Source organism: Hemiscyllium ocellatum, chromosome 11 (genome assembly GCF_020745735.1).
Source record: "Hemiscyllium ocellatum isolate sHemOce1 chromosome 11, sHemOce1.pat.X.cur, whole genome shotgun sequence".
NCBI lineage: Eukaryota > Metazoa > Chordata > Chondrichthyes > Orectolobiformes > Hemiscylliidae > Hemiscyllium > Hemiscyllium ocellatum.
Window position 1 is genome coordinate 54,045,574 of NC_083411.1, and position 15,818 is coordinate 54,061,391.

General features: G+C 42.6%; 1 pseudogene; it reads left to right on the forward strand.

Annotated features, from left to right (window-relative positions):
- Positions 1 to 15,818, forward strand: part of LOC132819999 (sodium- and chloride-dependent neutral and basic amino acid transporter B(0+)-like) — a 129,019-nt pseudogene that overhangs the window by 89,414 nt on the left and 23,787 nt on the right.

Sequence of the window (15,818 nt, forward strand, 5' to 3'; positions counted from 1 at the left end):
GAGCCTTGGTAAATTTCTGCAGTGCATCTTGTAGGTAGCACAAACTGTTGAAATTGCGTATCGGTGTGACGGGAATGGATGCTTGTAGATGTTTTGCCAACCAAGTAAGCAGCTTTGTCCTGGAGGGTGTCAAAACGTCTGGCATGCTCTTGGAGCAGGCAAGTGAGGAATATTCGATTAAACTCCTGACTTATGCCTTGTAGATGATAACAAGCTTGGGGAGACAGGAGGTGAGTTACTCCTGCAGTATTCCTAGCCTCTGACTAGCTCTTGTCACCATTGTGTTTGTATAGTAAGTCCAGTTGAGTTTCTGGTTAATGGTGACAAGAAGGATATTGATTGTGGGGGTATTCATTGATGGTAACACCATTGAATATCATGGAGCAGTGGTTAGATTGTCTCTTGTTGGAAATGGTCATTGCCTGGCATTTGGGTGGTAGGAGTCTTACTTGCCACTTGTCAGCCCAAGCCTGGATATTGTTCAGGACTACTTCAGTATCTGAGGAGTTGCGAATATTGCTGAACAATGTGCAATCATTGTGAACATCCCTACTTCTGACCTTACGGTGGAGGGAAGATCATGGTTGGACCTCAGACACTAACCTAGAACGTAGAACAATACAGCGCAGTACAGGCCCTTTGGCCCTCGATGTTGCGCCGATCCAAGCCCACCTAACCTACACTAGCCCACTATCCTCCATATGTCTATCCAATGCCTGTTTAAATGCCCATAAAGAGGGAGAGTCCACCACTGCTACTGGCAGGGCATTCCATGAACTCACGACTCGCTGAGTAAAGAATCTACCCCTAATATCTGTCCTATACCAACCTCCCCTTAATTTAAAGCTATGCCCCCTCGTAATAGCTGACTCCATACTTGGAAAAAGGTTCTCGTGGTCAACCCTATCTAAACCCCTAATCATCTTGTACACCTCTATCAAGTCACCCCAAACCTTCTCTTCTCCAACGAAACCAGCCCCAAGTGCCTCAGCCTTTCCTCATACGATCTTCCTACCATACCAGGCAACATCCTGGTAAACCACCTCTGCACCTGTTCCAGTGCCTCCACATCCTTCCTATAGTATGGCTACCAAAACTGCACACAATACTCCAGATGCAGCCGCACCAGAGTCTTATACAACTGCAACATCACCTCAGGAATCCGGAACTCAATTCCTCTACCAATAAAAGCCAGTACGCCATATGCCTTTTTCACAGCACTATTTACCTGGGTGGCAACTTTCAGAGATCTGTGTACATGGACACCAAGATCCCTCTGCTCATCCACACTACCAAGTATCCGACTATTAGCCCAGTACTCCATCTTCTTGTTACTCTTACCAAAGTGAATCACTTCACACTTACCTACATTGAACTCCATTTGCCACCTTTCTGTCCAGCTCTACAGCTTATCTATATCCCGCTGTAATCTGCCACATCCTCCTTCACTATCAACAACTCCACCAACTTTTGTATCATCCGCAAACTTGCTCACCCAGCCTTCTAGCCCTTCCTCCAGGTCATTTATAAAAATGACAAACAGCAATGGTCCCAAAACAGATCCTTGCGGAACACCGCTAGTAACTGCACTCCAAGATGAACCTTTACCATCAACTACTACCCTCTGTCTTCTTCCAGCCAGCCAATTCCTAATCCAAACCTCCAACTCACCCTCAATGCCATACCTGAGTATATTTTTGCAATAGCCTACCATGGGGAACCTTATCAAATCCATATACACCACATCTACCGCTTTACCCTCATCCACCTCCTTAGTCACCTTCTCAAAGAATTCAATATGGTTTGTGAGGCACGACCTGCCCTTCACAAAACCATGCTCACTATCCTTGATCACATTATTCCTATCTAGACGTTCACAAATCCTATCCATTACAATTCTCTCTAAGACTTTGCCTGATGAACTCTTGCAGAGATGTCCTAGAGCTGAGATGACTGGCCTCCGGCATCCATATCCATCTTTCAGTGTTCCAGGCATGACTCGAACAAGTGAAGAGTTTGTCCCTTGACACTAATTGATTTCAGTTTGCTCAGGCTCCTTGATGCCACACACGGGCAAACGCGGCCTTGATTTCAAGGACTGTCACTTCCACCATACCTCTGGAATCCAGCTGTTTTGTTTAAACCAAGGCCAGGCACTGAGTGACCCTGGAGGAACACAAGCTGGGTGTCACTGAGCAGGTTGTTTCCGATGATTGAGAGAGTGGACTGTTAGGGCAGTAATTGGCTTTTGTGTCCAGAACATGGTCAATGTTTCATGTTGTCAGGTATATGCCAGTGTTCTTACTGTACTGTAAGAGCTTGGCGATGAATTCTGGAGCACAACTCTTCAGTACTGTTGCTATAACGCTGTCAGGGCCCAAATCCCTTGCACTATGCAGTGACTCTAACTGTTTCTTGACACCAAGTGGAGTGAATTGATTTGGCTGAAGACTGGCATCTGTGATGCTGGCGACCGTCGGATGAGGCCAAGGTGGATCATCCACTCAACAATTTTAGCTGAACGTTGTTGGAAATGCTGACCAAATCTAACACCCACTAAGACAATGACAATACTAGAGGGATAGTTGTAACAACAGAATAATATTCTCTTGTCCAATTCTTGTTTAGATTCTGAACCTAATTGTCTGTAACTTTATCATAATTTCTGAACTCTGAGGATGACCTGTGCTTATATTCAAGAACAGGGAAAATAAAGTTGATGGCTTATTTTCAACTTTATAAGTTCAGACTGGAGAGAAGCAACATCAGTCAACCATGGCTGCCTTATTTCAAAACACTGTCTCCCTCTTTCTCTCTCAAATTACATTAAACATATTCTAGTTGGAAATACATTGCAATTGAATTCAAGAGAACAATTTTATTTCAAATAAACAGTATTGTTTCTAAGCTCTTTTTCCTTTGTTCAATTTTAAGGTGTTGGAGTCACCATGGTCCTTCTGATCATAATTGTCAACATTTCCTATGCCTGCATTATTGGTTACAGTCTGTACTACCTGTTTGCTTCCTTCCAATCACCCCTACCATGGGCAGACTGCTTCAGTTGGTGGGGAGCAGATGAAACATGCAGCAGGACTCCCAAAGGTACAGTGTTCACTTTGACTGGGGACATTCCGTGACTGTTCATATTTTATTCTGTTGATCTGTCATAAGAAAAGTAGCCAATGTTTTCGATAACCAACTTCATTGTGATTGTACAGCAGAGAGACTTGAACAGGATCCAGCTCCAAGGATCATGTCACTGAGTCACTGAAGTGAAAGATTGTCAATAATAATTGCTTACAGGGAAGAGAGATGCTTCAAAGAAAATCATCTCTCCTTTAGTATTGTCACTGTTGGTCATTCTCAGCTGCTTTACTCTACCTGAATTGTAGTTGTAGGGAAGCTAAGGTAGTTTCAACCTTTTATTATCAGTACCTACATTACTACTGTCTGGTACAGAGTTCAGTTTTTCTCTTTGTTTTCATCTCAGGCTCATCTCCCTCAAAATCTTCATTCAATGTCATCAGTAACACAATGAATGATTTACACTCACTCCTTGACCTTTAGGATTAGGGGTCATGAGATTGGATGCTAGATTTTGAGCCTGAAAGGAAATTTGAAGATCAGGACCAGGACGCAGATTTCAAACGTCATTGGTTTTACAAATGGGAGTGAGAGTAGCAACAAGTTTCAGAACAACATGTGTGTTAAACAGAGATAGGTGGAGGGACAGATAATGTTGAGGAGGTAGGGAGGCTGCAGAAAGACTTGGAGAGTAGATGAAGAAGTGGCAGATGGAACACTGTGGCAAGTGTGGAATTATGCACTTTGGTTGGAAAAGTAGAGCGCAGAATATTTTCTAAATGGAGCAAGTCTTCGGATATCAGAAGCACAAAGGAATTTCAGAGTCCTAGTTCAGGATTTTCTTGATGTGAATATGCAGGTTCAGTTGGGTGCTGGGAAGGCAAATGCAATTTTAGAATTTATTCTAAAAGGCTTAAAATGCAAGAGCAGGGATATACTGTTGTGATCGTAAAGGATCTGTTCAGATTACTTTTGGCAAATTGCAAGCAGTTTTGGGCTCTGTATCTAAGGAAGGATGTGCTGGCATTGGAGGAGGAGGAGGCTTACAAGAATGATCATGGGGATGAATGGCTTGTCATAGGAGGAGCAGTTAGGGACTTCAGGTTTCTACTTGATGGGATTCAGAAGGATGAGAGGGATCTTATTGAAACTTGTGAAAAAAATGAAAGGCCTATATAGAGTCTGATAGGACCCGAGACACAGTCTTAGCGTGATGGTACGAAGCCTCAGAGCTGAGATGAAGGGTGAATCTGTGGGACTCATTTCTGCAGAAGACAATGGAGGCCAAGTCATTGAATATATTTAAGACAGAAAGATAGGTTCTTGATTAGTCAGGGGATCATAGGTTATGGGGAGATGGCAGGAGAATGGTGTTGAGAAACATATCAGCTATGATTGAATGGTGGAATAGACTTGATAGGTTGAAAGGCATAATGATCTTCCTATCTCTTATAGCCTTATGATCTTATTTTATTTCAAAAATGTTTAAGTTGTTTCCCTCTGAGTCAAGGAAACCAATGTATGACCTGCAACTGGTGTCAATTTTAAATACCAATAGCCAATGACTTACAACACTGTTTGCCCTTATTCAATACATTGGGAGGTGCTCTTCTAGTCAGCCGACTATGTACATATTCTTGCTGCATTTTGCCTCTTAAGGGAAGGTGTGAGTCTTGGAAAACAAGAAATTCATGATTTAAATAATACCTTTTAATTTCCATATATCTGCATTGAGGACTCACATTCCTGTCTGTGACCCTGTGCATGGGTCCAGGAAGTTACTCTCAAACTTTTTTTATTATAAAACACAATTCACAAGTTTTGAAGCCTGGAAAGTGATCGTACTGGAGTTAGGGAATCAGAAGTAATTAATTATCAGGATTAATATTCATTTTCTGATCCATTAATGAAAGCTTATCACATGGCTTTTGACAGTGGTAATGCCCCAACCTCTGACCCACAAGGTTAATTTCTAACCAGAGGTCTATCATAAAAGTCTGAACAAACTGATCAAGGGATGTGGGCACCACTGTCTATGCCAATGTTCATTGTTTATCCCAAATGCCCTTAGTGATGTGGTGGTGAACCACTGCAATCTATAATAAAGGTATAGCATAGATATGTATATTGTAAATATTGGGAGTTAGAACTTGTTCATAAGATGTGGATATGAAAATATAGTCATGAAAATACCTAAAAAATGTGTCAATATAATATCTGAGTTAATGTGTGAGGGATTGAGACCAGGGAGTTTGAGACTTAAGCTTATAGACCAGACTGAGTAAGGAGGCTGGGGTATCGTCTTTGAGGGATGGGATGTCTGAAAGCTCAGTGATTGGCTGGTCCTTCCTGAGTGAGTCTGAATACATTAACTATCACATGGCTAGCACAGACCAAGTGGATCTGAAGGGACACATTTGGCGCCCATGTAGAAAGTTCTTTACTCATTTGTCTCTTCTGTTTGTGCTCCACAATGCTGACATTTCTGTCAGCTTCAAACATGGTGTATGAGACACTTTTCTTAAAATCCCTAAATGATGCTGTTATTAGTGTGAACTAATGATGTGGAATACAAGGAGGGAGCTCAGTATAAGTACCCAGCGTGTACAGTCTGGATAGAATGAAGGGCCAATTAAAACCATTCACAACCAATGGTGACTCAATGGAAATTTTTATCCACACAGCAAGAAGTTAGGATTGCATATGTATTGCCTGAGAGTGTGGTGGAGGTTACTTTTATTCAAGACATTCAAATGGGAGATCGATCATTGTTTGAAAAGGAAGGAGTTCAGAGCTACTGAGTGGAAGAACTAGGTGAAACTCTAATTTGGATTTTCACAACAGTTTGCATCGTCTCATCCTGTGCTATAATAATTTAGTGATTCTCTGTGCTGTTGCAGACTGGTGCTCAACAAAAAAACATTGTGTCTCAGTCCCTGTGTGATTTCTTTCACATGCAGGATATGCTATTGAGTGTCATAGGATGCATCTTCATGAAATGGGAGCCTTCACTGTTGATGTACCTATTTGTGTGTTAAGGGAGCTTTTGGGCTACTTGCATCTACCACTAGTACCAAACACTTTATGGAACAATGCAATTTTCTTCAATGTCATTGGATACCTCTATTGGGCACCCACCTGAAAATCTACCCTCCTAGGAAACAACAGACCAGATAGAGTGAACCCACATATTGTGCCGCTTCCCCACCCCCACCCTTCAACACATACATAAGAATGCCAATGGCAGCCAGCATACCCATTTAAGACATCTCTTAGGGAGTCAATTTACATCTGGTAAGAAAGGCAGTCCTCAAACCATCCTATCCTGGATTCAATGAGTGGACACTGGGAAGAAGAGAGGCTCTTCATTTTATATATTCCTACCTCAGTCTATGCCTCTGATTCCACCTTATGTAATGGATGAGGTTGGGTTGGGTTGCCCAGAAACCCTGATTGTACCACTAGAAATGGCAGCATTGTTCAACAAGGAGCAGTAAAGTTCTAAAACACATTCAACATTTTCTAGATCCATTTTGCAATCTTACTCTGGACGATGGATATTTTGAAGTCATTAATACAACATGGCTGCAGACGTATAATAACACTTGCCTAAATGGATCAGAAATCTCCATTCCTCACCAGGGTCCGAGTGAGCAATACTGGGAGTAAGTACATTGTTGTTTAGTATGACAGACTTTGATTAATGCTGACAAAAGACACATTAAGTCAAAACTTCCTGTCTTCCATTCATTCTGAAAATTTGCAAGAAATACTAAAGTGAAGGGAAAATAACAGGAACAAAAAAAACCCCAGAAATTGTTGGAGAAACTCAGCAGGTTTGGTAGCATCTGCAGCGAGAAAGCAGAGTTAATGTTTTGGGTCCAGCAATCTTTCTTCAGAACTGGACCTGATTCATTGACTTTGCTTTCTCCCCATAGATGCTGCCAGACCTGCTGAGTTTCTCCAGAAATGTTTGCTTTTGTTTCAGATTTCCAACATTTGTTTTATGTTAGTGGAAAATAACAGATGCTGAATGAGAGGTGCATTCCGATTGGTTGACAAGTGAACTCTGATTGGTTGAGTTGTTACACTGAGGGATGTGCCCATTAGAGCTAATTGACATTTACCTGGCAGATTTTGTTTAAATTTAAACCAGGAGGTTGATAGATTGGTCAGAGCATTGCCCGAGTTAATGGCTGTCATCTATTCTGTTCATTTGAATCGGGGCAGAGCTCATACACAGTTTTTCTGTCTACAAAGACGATCCCTGTGTATTAATATACAAAGTTTCCAGTTCATGCAAGTGTGCTACACTGGAAAATCATAATTGTAGTTTTATCCTAAATTTAATGCAAGTGTGATTACATAGAACATAGGAAAGTACAGCATAGAACAGGCCCTTTGGCCTACCATGTTGTGCCAAGGTTTAATCCTAATGTAAAATAAAATAACCGAACCTACGCACCCCTCAACTCACTGCTATCCATGTATATGTCCAGCAGTTACTTAACTGTCCCAAATGACTCTGCTTCCACTACCACAACTGGCAATGCATTCCATGCATTCACAACTCTCTGCGTAATGAACCTACCTCTGACGTCTCCTTTATACCTTCCTCCTAAAATCTTAAAACTATGACCCCTTGTGCCAGTCAATCTTGCTCTGGGGAAATCTCTCTGGCTGTTGACTCTATCCATGCCTCTCATGAGGGATATGGCCTCCTCTATATTGGGGTGACAGGCCACCTACTTGCGGAACGTTTCAGAGAACACCTCTGGGACACCCGGACCAACCAACCCAACCACCCCGTGGCTCAACACTTCAACTTCCCCTCCCACTCCAGCAAGGACATGCAGGTCCTTGGACTCCTGCATCGCCAGACCATAGCAACACCGCGGCTGGAGGAAGAGCGCCTCATCTTCCGCCTAGGAACCCTCCAACCACAAGGGATGAACTCAGATTTCTCCAGTTTCCTCATTTCCCCTCCCCCCACCTTGTCTCAGTCCCAACCCTCGAACTCAGCACCACCTTCCTAACCTGCAATCTTCTTCCTGACCTCTCCGCCCCCAACCCCCCTCCGGCCTATCACCCTCACCTTATCACCTTCTCCTTAACCTCCTTCCACCTATCGCATTTCCAACACCCCTCCCCCAAGTCCCTCCTTCCTACCTTTTATCTTAGCCAGCTTGTCTCACTGTCCTCATTCCTGAAGAAGGGCTCATGCTCGAAACGTCGAATCTCCTGCTCCTTGGAATCTGCCTGACCTGCTGCTCTTTTCCAGCAACACATTTTCAGCTCTGATCTCCAGCATCTGCAGTCCTCACTTTCTCCATGCCTCTCATTACCTTGTATACCTCAATCAGGTCACCTCTCGTCCTTCTAATCTCCAGCGAGAAAAATCCGAGCTTAGTCAACCTCTCTTTGTAAGACAAGCAGCATCTTGGTAAACCTTCTTTGCACCCTCTCCAAAGCCTCTGTATCTTTCCTATAATAGGGCGACCAGAACTGGACACAATATTCCAAGTGTGGTCTCACCAGGGACTTGTAGAACTGCAACAAAACCTCGCGGCTCTTAAACTCGATCCCCCTGTTAATGAAAGCTAAAACACCACATGCTTTCTTAACAACCTTATCCACTTGGGTGGCAACTTTGAGAGATCCATACACTTGAACACTAAGATCCCTATGTTCCTCCACAATGCCAAGAATCCTGTCTTTAATCCTATATTCAGCATTCAAGTTCAACCTTCCCCTTCTAAAATGCATCACTTCGCATTTATCCAGATTGAACTCTGGATAAATACCATTTCTTAGCCCAGCTCTGCATCCTGTCTATGAGGTGCTGCAACCTACAGTAGCCCTCGATACTATCAACAGCATTTCCAACCTTTGTGTCATTTGCAAATTTACTAATCCACCCCTCAACCTCTTCATCCAAATCATTTATAAAATTTACGAAGAACAGAGGTCCAAGAACAGAGCTCTGTGGGACCCCACTCAACATTGACCTCCAGGCAGAATACCTTCCATCTACAACCATTCTCTGCCTTCTGTCAGCCAGCCAATTCTGAATCCAGACAACTAAATCTCCCTGTACCCCATACCCCCTAACTTTATGAATGAATCTACCATAGGGAACCTTATCAAATGCCTTGCTGAAGTCCATATACACCACACCCATTTCTTGACCTTCATTGACCTGTTTCGTCACCTCCTCAAAGAACTCAATAAGATTTGTGAGGCATAACCTGCCCGTCACAAAGCCATGTTGACTGCCTTTAATCACACTATGCTTTTCCAAAATAGTCATAAATCCTACCCCTCAGAATTCTTTCCAAAACTTTTCTGACCACAGGTATAAGACTGACTGGTCTGTAATTGCCAGGGATTTCCCTATTCAATCTGCCATGTTTTATCACCCACTCTCTTACTCTGCCTGTATCCCTCCAGTCTCTGTGTGTCATCCTCACCATTTGCCTTCCCATCTATTTTCATATCATCCACAAACTTGGCGATAGTCCATTCAGTTTCCTCATCAAAGTCATGAATATATTGTAAATAAATGTGGCTCCAGCACTACAGCACTCCATTAGTTATAGGCCATCCTGAAAATGCCCCCATTATCGCAAATCTGTCTTCTATTAGTTAGTCATTCCTCTGCCTGTGCTATTATCCTTCCTCCAACACCACAGGTTCTTATTAACGAGCCAAGTGCATAGTATTGAATGTGTTTTCAAACTCCTCCTCCACAAATGGTGGGATTGTCCTGTGAGAAAGTGAGGACTGCAGATGCTGGAGATCAGAGCTGAAAAATGTGTTGCTGGAAAAGCGCAGCAGGTCAGTCAGCATCAAAGGAGCAGGAAATCGACGTTTCGGGCATAAGCCCTTCTTCAGGAATGATTCCTGAAGAAGGGCTTATGCCCGAAACGTCGATTCTCCTGCTCCTTGGATGCTGCCTGACCTGCTGCGCTTTTCCAGCAACACATTTTTCAGGATTGTCCAGTGAGGAATTTTGTGTGTCTGAATGAGATAATCTTTCATTCTTCTAAACTCTAGATCCTAAAACTACCTCTCTGTTTTAGGAACAACCGTTTTACACAGCTAGCATTTGTCAAGATTTCTGCAAATCTGCCTCAACCTGAAAATAAACAGCATTTTTCCCCAAACCCAAAAGACTTCAGAATCTTCGATCTGAGAGACAAATGTACGGCTCTGTTTATTTTGTTCCCTTGTAATTATTTGAACACTCAGGATTATCCAGTAAACATAGTTCAGTTTTAGAATCTCATCTAATATTAAACACTGTATCGTGAATTTGTATTTGCAGGCTGGCTTGGTACAGTTAGAATGTTTTTGTTGGGAACAGTTGAGTGAATTACTGATACGATCCATCAGTCTTTGGGATATATAACATTGAAACATGGCATCACACCAGCACTAAAACTAAGATACCACATTATTTATTTGTTCTAAGCAAAACATCTTGTTGGTTTAATATCAGCATCATGTTCACAATGTGAAACAGTTGACTTCAACTCTTGATCAAACATTGGAGATACCTTGCCCTTTCAGACCTGAGGAGGACTGGGCACTTCCAGGCCTGCCTTAGGGCCTGTGATGTCTGGTTGGAACATACATTGAGGGATTATCTGATCAGTGGCCATTACCTGCAGGGTGCTTGAGAAGTGCCCTACTTCAACATTACATTTACATGGCCAATAAATTTACAAGGTTGCTGATCATGCCCATTTTGCAGTATATGAAAACATAGGAATCTCAACATGTGTACTGACTTCTGAAGGTAGATCTTTGGTATATAGGAGTAGAGAACCCCTGGCTGATTTCCCAACTAGAACTCTAGCTAAGGAGATTAATTTGACTGTTCCATTTCAAGTGTAAATTTGAGCATAAGATGGAGCCCATTAAGGCATGCCATGAATTTTTTCATGCAGTTGCAGATTCAAATATAGCAAACACACCCACATTCTGTTTGAATAAGATGTAGAAAGAGAAAAACATAAAGGACATCAAACTTCAGTAACCATTCTCTTATTTAAAAGTAGGACTTATTCTGTAACAACTGAATATTTTTAAAAGCCCTGTATATTGCACTAAATACTCAGATGCATTGAGCACATAGTATCTATGTGTAATAAACAGTACCCTTATGAAAAATATTTTCTCTTTTTTTTAACTCAGTCAAGCACTTTTACACCATACAAGTTCATTGGATGAGACTGGGGAGATAGTCTGGCATTTAGCCCTCTGTCTGCTTCTAGCCTGGCTGATGGTTGGGGCAGCATTTTTGAAAGGAATCAAATCTTCAGGAAAGGTAAATGACTGGTGATGAAGACAGTTACAACAACTGACAAAATATAGATTCCCTGTAAGAATAAAACTAGAATTTATTGACTGTTGTGAAGTGCATAGTTTATATCCTTGGTGATGTTAACAGTTCCTGTAAGGTATAGAGAACAGAAAATGAACTAGTGTGCAGTAATCCTTTGTAGCTTCCACAGAGCATGGTTACCCTTTGAAGTGATACAGCCTTGAAGAGGAGCAGATATGACACCTCATGCTGCTCAATCACCTGCCAAGTGTTCAGCCACAAACTGTGTGGGTCCTGCTCTGAACAACACAACAATCAGAGAAATGACGAGGCTGAAATAAGTGTGAAAAAAAGTGTGAAGAACAGTCACAAATTGTAACATCCACAATTGAAATTGAACATAACTAATTTCTAGCCCCAGCAATGCCCCCAAATTCCTGAATGTGTCCCTCATTCTAAGGGTTTCAGTCACTGACACAGGGACTGGAGGAAATTCCAATTGCTGCGGAAGGCTGGGCAGGACTGGAGGAAGGGACTGAGCAGATTAGGGTCAGGGTTTTATTTACCATTTGTCTGGACTATTAGAATAGTAAAGAATCATGAAATATGAAATGTTGAATATATTCGTGAAGTTCTCATCAATTCTCCTGAATACATCTGTCATTTCCCTGAATGTGATTAATTATAAAACTATAAATAATATTGTAGAATTTAAACTTATTTCCAACATGTAGCTCAGTGTTAATTATCCACATCAACTGTCTTCTGATTCACTCTTTGTTTATATTCCTAACAGTTTACAATCAGCTGGATCCAATAAAGTAAATGTTGTACCACTAATACAGGAAAATCTTCCAATTTATTCTCCATTCTCAGGTTGTTTATTTCACTGCAATTATCCCGTATGTGGTTGTGACGATACTCCTGATCCGAGGGGTTACCCTGGAGGGAGCCTCTAAAGGAATTGAATTCTACATCGGAAGCCAGTCAGACTTCTCCAAACTGGCTGATGCTCAGGTAAGCTCAACAACAGAATCAATTGAATTTCAAAAATCAATTTTTTTTATTTAACTGTTCCTTCTTTTATTTTGTCTGATTGAGGTATTAAAATTTAGAATTGAAATGTACCTTTCAGTCTTTTGTTTGTATTTGGAAAGATCATTTTGCACATGCTGCGAAAAGCTAGCTGTGACTTTGTGATGAATTCTAATGAGTTAGTTTATTGTTGTAATCATCTTGGTATGAGCAGGAGGGAATCAATGCTAAGGGCTAGGATGATGAGATTAGATACAACTGGATGAGATCGGCAGTGGGATGCAAAGGATTGTTTATTCTCAGTGCCTCTTTCTTTCTGAAATCATGGATTGATTCAGTAATCAGATTTTCAGTTACAATCACTTATGAGACTATGTCATCAATATTTGTTCAATATACATTGGTGGGATATGGGCATTGCTGGCTGGCCAGCATTCATTGCCCATCTCTACTTGCCCTTGAGAACGGCAAAGCTGTGGTAGTCCATTTGACATCTCCTGACCTGTTTAATGTCAATGATATTTGGAGTTTATCGAGAAGTGGGAGATGGCATTGTCACAATATCATCTGTACCTGAGATGTGACTACAGAGAGAAAGCAACTGAGCATCTGCTTAACCAAGTAAATTGTTTGATTGCAAAATTAACAGCACATGAACTGTGATAGTGAAGGAAATGTAACTCTCAATGAGTGAACTTAGAGTAGTTCAGAAATAAAATGCAGAATTTTATGCCCTTCCAAATGACAATTTGGGAGCAATGGGACATGAAATTGGGTGGGAAAGCATTAGTTTGTAGCTTCTTGTCACTCATCTATCGTGGTGGCAGAAGATTCATGGATGGATTTTGATGCTCTGCCATTACTTATGGTGGTTGATAGATTGGCCAGAGCATTGCCCGAGTTAATGGCTGTCATCTATTCTGTTCATTTGAATCGGGGCAGAGCTCATACACAGTTTTTCTGTCTACAAAGATGATCCCTGTGTATTAATATACAAAGTTTCCAGTGCATGCAAGTGTGCTACATTGGAAAATCATAATTGTAGTTTTATCCTAAATTTAATGCAAGTGTAATTACATAGAACATAGGAAAGTACAGCATAGAACAGGCCCTTTGGCCTACCATGTTGTGCCAAGGTTTAATCCTAATGTAAAATAAAATAACCGAACCTACACACCCCTCAACTCACTGTTATCCATGTATATGTCCAGCAGTCACTTAAATGTCCCTAATGACTCTGCTTCCACTACCACAACTGGCAATGCATTCCATGCATTCATAACTCTCTGCGTAATGAACCTACCTCTGACGTCTCCTTTATACCTTCCTTCTAAAATCTTAAAACTATGACCCCTTGTGCCAGTCAATCTTGCTCTGGGGAAATCTCTCTGGCTGTTGACTCTATCCATGCCTCTCATGAGGGATATGGCCTCCTCTATATTGGGGTGACAGGCCACCTACTTGCGGAACGTTTCAGAGAACACCTCTGGGACACCCGGACCAACCAACCCAACCACCCTGTGGCTCAACACTTCAACTCCCCTCCCACTCCACTAAGGACATGCAGGTCCTTGGACTCCTGCATAGCCAGACCATAGCAACACGGCAGCTGGAGGAAGAGCGCCTCATCTTCCGCCTAGGAACCCTCCAACCACAAGGGATGAACTCAGATTTCTCCACTTTCCTCATTTCCCCTCCCCCCCACCTTGTCTCAGTCCCAACCCTCAAACTCAGCACCACCTTCCTAACCTGCAATCTTCTTCCTGACCTCTCCGCCCCCACCCCCCCTCCGGCCTATCACCCTCACCTTATCACCTTCACCTTAACCTCCTTCCACCTATCGCATTTCCAACACCCCTCCCCCAAGTCCCTCCTTCCTACCTTTTATCTTAGCCAGCTTGGCACACTGTCCTCATTCATGAAGAAGGGCTCATGCTCGAAACGTCGAATCTCCTGCTCCTTGGATGCTGCCTGTTTGCTGCGCTTTTCCAGCAACACATTTTCAGCTCTGATCTCCAGCAACTGCAGTCCTCACTTTCTCCATGCCTCTCATTACCTTGTATACCTCAATCAGGTCACCTCTCTTCCTCCTAATCTCCAGCGAGAAAAATCCGAGCTTAGTCAACCTCTCTTTGTAAGACAAGCAGCATCTTGGTAAACCTTCTTTGCACCCTCTCCAAAGCCTCTGTATCTTTCCTATAATAGGGCGACCAGAACTGGACACAATATTCCAAGTGTGGTCTCACCAAGGACTTATAGAACTGCAACAAAACCTCGCGGCTCTTAAACTCGATCCCCCTGTTAATGAAAGCTAAAACACCACATGCTTTCTTAACAACCTTGTCCACTTGGGTGGCAACTTTGAGGGATCTATACACTTGAACACTAAGATCCCTATGTTCCTCCATACTGCCAAGAATCCTGTATTTAATCCTATATTCAGCATTCAAGTTCAACCCTCCCCTTCTAAAATGCATCACTTTGCATTTATCCAGATTGAACTCCATCTACCATTTCTTAGCCCAGCTCTGCATCCTGGCTATGAGGTGCTGCAACCTACAGTAACCCTCGATACTATCAACAGCACTTCCAACCTTTGTGTCATTTGCAAATTTACTAACCCACCCCTCAACCTCTTCATCCAAATCATTTATAAAATTTACGAAGAACAGAGGTCCAAGAACAGAGCTCTGTGGGACCCCACTCAACATTGACCTCCAGGCAGAATACTTTCCATCTACAACCATTCTCTGCCTTCTGTCAGCCAGCCAATTCTGAATCCAGACAACCAAATCTCCCTGTACCCCATACCTCCTAACTTTATGAATGAATCTACCATCGGGAACCTTATCAAATGCCTTGCTGAAGTCCATATACACCACACCCATTTCTCGACCTTCATCGACCTGTTTCGTCACCTCCTCAAAGAACTCAATATGGGCGGCACGGTGGCACAGTGGTTAGCACTGCTGCCTCACAGCGCCTGAGACCCGGGTTCAATTCCCGACGCAGGTGACAGACTGTGTGGAGTTTGCACGTTCTCCCCGTGTCTGCGTGGGTTTCCTCCGGGTGCTCCGGTTTCCTCCCACAGTCCAAAGATGTGCGGGTCAGGTGAATTGGCCATGCTAAATTGCCCGTAGTGTTAGGTAAGGGGTAATGTAGGGGTATGGGTGGGTTGCATTTCGGCGGGTCGGTGTGGACTTGTTGGGCCAAACGGCCTGTTTCCACACTGTAAGTAATCAAAAATTTGTGAGGCATAACCTGCCCTTCACAAAGCCATGTTGACTGCCTTTAATCACACTATGCTTTTCCAAATAGTCATAAATCCTACCCCTCAGAATTCTTTCCAAAACCTTGCTGACCACAGATG